Source organism: Nanorana parkeri, unplaced genomic scaffold (genome assembly GCF_000935625.1).
Source record: "Nanorana parkeri isolate BGI_ZX_2015 unplaced genomic scaffold, ASM93562v1 scaffold900, whole genome shotgun sequence".
In the NCBI taxonomy this organism is placed as follows: Eukaryota; Metazoa; Chordata; class Amphibia; order Anura; family Dicroglossidae; genus Nanorana; species Nanorana parkeri.
The window spans coordinates 390,565-395,437 of record NW_017307168.1 but is presented as its reverse complement, the minus strand read 5'-3'; the positions used below and the strand labels follow the sequence as shown (position 1 = coordinate 395,437).

At 48.1% G+C, this 4,873-nt stretch overlaps 1 protein-coding gene across 8 annotated transcripts in view; it reads right to left on the bottom strand.

Moving 5' to 3' along the window:
- Positions 1–4,873, bottom strand: part of GATAD2A (GATA zinc finger domain containing 2A) — a 77,330-nt gene that overhangs the window by 61,018 nt on the left and 11,439 nt on the right. For 3 of the 8 annotated variants that reach the window (XM_018565933.1, XM_018565934.1, XM_018565937.1), the window contains exon 1: positions 2,278–2,607. The exons of 2 other annotated variants lie outside the window; for them this stretch is intronic. The gene's annotated coding sequence lies outside the window, so the exon portion shown is untranslated. Of the gene's footprint in view, positions 1–2,277; positions 2,608–4,873 lie in introns of those variants that run through there. 3 more of the 8 variants (XM_018565932.1, XM_018565929.1, XM_018565935.1) reach the window with 3 other exon arrangements.

Here is a 4,873-nt window from a genome sequence, read left to right as displayed (position 1 = left end):
GCGTAGCGATAGGTGGCGGCGGGTGGGGGGGGGGGGGGGGGGGGGGAATTGGATGCAGATGAGTTTGGGTAGCCTACATGGAAAGAAGAATCAGTAAGAGTTTCAGAACCATCCATAAGTGTTCAGGAAGATCTTGTAAGGCAAACTGCTTATCTATGTGCCGCTGACTTCCTGTATACGAGTAAACTGAAGGACATTGCAATCACCTTGTTGTGTGTCAAATGGCAGACAACCGGCTGTACAATAGACCCAGTTTATGTAAACACAATGCAAAACTCACATTTAGTCCATGTCTGAAAGTTTTCATAGAATGGTATCAATACTCAATATAAAAATGTCACCTGTCAGTTCACCACACAAGCTCTCTTTGGACACTAAATTCTGCTGACAACTCCAATATTATGTACCGATGACAGTAAACTTTCTTCAAAAGGAGAATTATGAGGCGAGTGATTTTCACTCGGCCTCATAATCTGAGACGACCTGTGACAATGAAACTGTCACAGGTCGGCTCAGTAGATCGGGAAGTGAGCGAACACATACCGTCGCTCGCTCACTCACTTCTTGATCTATCCATGCAGAGAGCCGTGACTGTCACTCACGGCTCCCTGCAGGGATTCCCCCCTCCCCTGTCCGATCCTCCAGAGCCGACTGGCGAAACGGACAGGGCGGGCACAGCTGGCTCTGGATAGGCAGAGCCAGCTGTCAATCCCGCAGCTGGGTGGATCTCGACAACAGCGTCGGGATCCGGCCGCCTGCGGCGTCTCAGAATACCGCGAGCTAAAGCTCGCTGTATACGGAGCTTTGGGTCACGGGAGAACGCTAGTTTGTGTCCTCCCCTGACCCATAGGAGAACTATGGGGAAAAGACCTGACCCCATAGTTCTCCTTTAACCTAGTGCTTGAACAATACAGGTCACTTCAAAAAGGCAACGATAAAAACAGGGCTCCTGAATATAATGACTGGAATGCTGATCACTGGAACTTCACACACAAAAAAGGTGTCAGTGAACTTCAACAAACAGTAAAAATGGAAGAAAAAAAAAAAAAAAAAAAAAAAAAGCAAAAAAGGGTCTCAGTCAAGAACAAAAATGCAATAAAAAGTACTATGGCTATATTGGAACTTGTGCACACCTGGCTTGTGTGTGCGCCATGGAGCAGAGGAGGATACAAATGTTACATAGTAACAATCAGTGTGCTGATCCTAATGGCGAGAGAGGAAGATACAGGCTCTGAAGCTACCCTTGGGCCTGATGCACCTTTCACAGCAGGAGGACAGAAAGGAATAAGAGGAGGAGGGACTTTTATTATGACAGTGAACCCCGTCTGAGAAAAGGGTTAACAGGCAGGGATGAGGATCTCTCAAGATACATAGATCACCAGCCCCCCTCCTCCCTCTACAGAACTCCACCTATAGCAGCAATACACCTAAATATTGACCAGCACATTCTTCCTCCTCCAGCACAATGTCACATAAAGACAGATGACCACTCCTATTGCCACAAATCCTTCAGTGCCAACAGAGCAAAGGGAATACCGAGTGTATGGCCAGGAAGGGACCCCAAATAACCTTTAACACCTCCGTCCACAGCGCCCCCCGCTGTGATTAACCACGGCAACCGATGGGCCACATTAACCCCTTCTTTTCGCGCTGTAAAAGAAAACTTCTGTAGACTAGAGGAGGACCAGAACGAGACGACTGATGGAAATCAGACGTTGTGAAGCTCCAAAGTCCCTGGACGCTTCTCACCACCTCCCCGGAGGCATCATCATCTGCCGCTGCTGCCACCAGCGCCACCCACCACCTTTTAACCCCTTCCCGGCCGGGGGCTTCACGAATAGCAACGTGGAACGACTCTTTCAGCGATGGAGTTGAAGCGAGATTACGGGTGGAGGAAGGGGGGCTGGGTGGGGGTAGAGAAGACAGCTGACCGCCCCCCCCCCCTTAATAGGATAACCGGAAGACAACCAACAATTACAACAAGATGTAATCACCACGTAATCGGCGATCAACTTAAAAGATTCTTCACACAGATGATGTAAGCCATCCGCATTCGTTCCCCCAAAATACAAGTGAAAGAGTGAAAATCAAGGGGGGGGAGGAGGGTGCTAATTACTAAGTGGCAGCTAATGAATCCTCGTCACCCCTCCCCCACCTCCGATGAGGAGAATCTGTGACTCATTAAATAAAATAATACTACAACTTTTTCCATAGGATTCCACAGTAGCCAGCCGGAGAATAAATTTCCCGCTCCCCTCTTCGTGCACCCGAACTTACAGTGTAGCCGGCTGGGCGGGATGGGCCAGGCCGGGTGGAGGCCTCTTACGCCGGGTCCTGCACACAAGGATCCCCGGTAGTCCTGGCCTCTGGTCACGTTGCCAAATAATGCGCCTCTTACACATGGAGGCTCCAGCCGCCTCCTGTCGCGCATGCGCAGCCGGCTCTTTAATCCTCTATACCCCAAACAGGGTGAGGGGAGCGACCTCTTAAAGGAAACACCAGTCTGTGTCCGTGTGTGTGTGCATGGAAGTTCAACGTAACTGTGCCCGGGAAAACATGGGGGCAGAGCACAGATTGCAGGAACACACACACACTCTCCCCCTCCCACTTACCGGAACAAGCCCATACAGGAACACTGGACACGGGCAATGGAAGCACATAGCCTTACCAGAATACTATGCCCCCCATGTCACTGGAACTCCACACAAACTGTCAATGATTCGTATTTTACAATCACTCCACACATGACCATTCTACACTACACTCGTTCCGGCATTCTACACTACACTCATCTGACTTCTCCATCTACACAACCTACAACTACATCACAAAGTGATATGCGGGAGACACGTATCAACGGAGAAACAGAGAAAACATCGTAACCCCAATGACCTTTCAACCTCAGCCCATTATGCACTTTACACTTGCTGCCATTAATGGCTCCTCTAGCACGTGACCCGAGAGCCACTCGGCAGCTAAATGGTTAATAATCCAGCAAGGCGTTTCCACAAGGAAGTGACATCTGCTGTAATTTATAAGACTGGCCTGGCCTGTTACAGATAATCTGGACCCAAATTGTCTGTGTGAAAACAAATCGTGTCTCCCCCTTTTCTGTGTCATTACAGGGGGGCAAAAAAAGATACACATGACGATCAATAGACACAGGTATAGTAACAATTCACACAACTGATGTTCTCCATAAATACTGGAAATAAAACTAGTGTAGACATTGTGGGACCCATCGCTGTGCTCCAAGCCTACAGTTGGGGTATGATTATCAGCACCTTAAAAGTGATCAAAATCAATCACACTTGTCCTACAACCAGCTGTAATTTCACAAGATGGACAAAGCTCTCCCTAAAAACGTACACATAGTACTCACCTTGATACTTACTGTAAGTACTCACCTCGAGACTTACTGTTATCAATTGGAGCTGGTTACTGGGCTCCTAGACTGAACTGGCCCCTGAATTTTAGAAGAACTGGCCAACCTGTGCCAATGCAGGCTACACATAGGGCGATTGCCTGGAATTCTTTTTATAAGCTTTTAGACAAACCAACCAAAGAGATTGTAAAGCCGCATGTGTGTGTACGTACACACGTACGTACACACACACACACACACACACACACATTGTGCCTAAAGCAACTTGGGACTTCCATTACAGACTTGCCATTTGAAAATGCTAGTTGATTTCTGCATCACTGGACCTGGAACAAGCATGTAGGTAAAAAAGAAATCCAACATCACTGACCTCATTGGATGCTGGTTTCAGCTCAGAGGGTCAGGAGAACAGCCAGGTAACTAGTATTTTATAAAGTAGGTCAGCAATGGTAGCCTTCAGGTTAGCTTTTCAGTAAGAAAAATGTGCAATGACCACAAAGTAAATACATGAAGACGCAGTGCTGCACCCGTAGAACTGCAGAGCAAAACCTTTTTTTCCCTCTCACAGGAAATAAGCATTTGAATATTCAGTCTCAAAATGACTATTTAATATATAAACATATAACTGTAGACTTAAGTCACAATTTAGCTTTAAAAGGAGAACTACGGGGTAAGTATTTTTCCCCATAGTTCTCTTTAGGGTCACAGGAGGACATATACTAGAGTCCTCCCGTAACCCAAAGCTAAGTATATCGCTGGCTATTGCGGTGATATACTGAGAGCATCGCAGCCGGGACAGATCCCGACAATACTGTTGAGATCCGCCCAGTTGCATGAGTGACAGCTGGCTCTGCCTATCTAGTGGCAGAGCCAGCTGTGCCCGCCCCTCCCTGTCCCTTCCTCCAGTCAGCGCTGAAGGATCGGGGAGGGGAGAATCCTGTGGTGAACATTGACAGACAGTCACCGCTCACTATAGGGAGACGATCGGGAAGAGAGCGGATCGGCTGCATGTTTCTGCTCACTTCCCGATCACCGCAACACACTGAGCTCTCCTTCACACAAGTCTGATTCTTCAGATTGAGGTCCTGGGGTCAGCGGTCACTAGATGTCTGAAAGTTATCCCATCAACTACGTGATCTCACACAAGCAAATACAGGGGATGTCAGACAAGCAATTCTGTCGCCGGCGACAACTACCCAGTGACTGACCTGCCAATAGCCCGCTTACTCTTCTCCTATGGATAATTTAGACGTCATTAGCAAGCAAGATTGTACAGTGTTCTGGTCCATCGAAGGAGTGACCCCAATAGGGCCCATTCTGACCTGTCCATTCTAGTATGTTTGTTTTTCCAATGAGTGTTGCCTGGCAGTGCGTTGTGGTGCACTGCAAAACATGCGTGTCACCAAACTGTGATGCCTTAGCCCCCATTCACACCAAGCGTTTTGTAGCGCTTTAGCTGCTAAAAAATAACCCTCCCCCCCCCCCCCC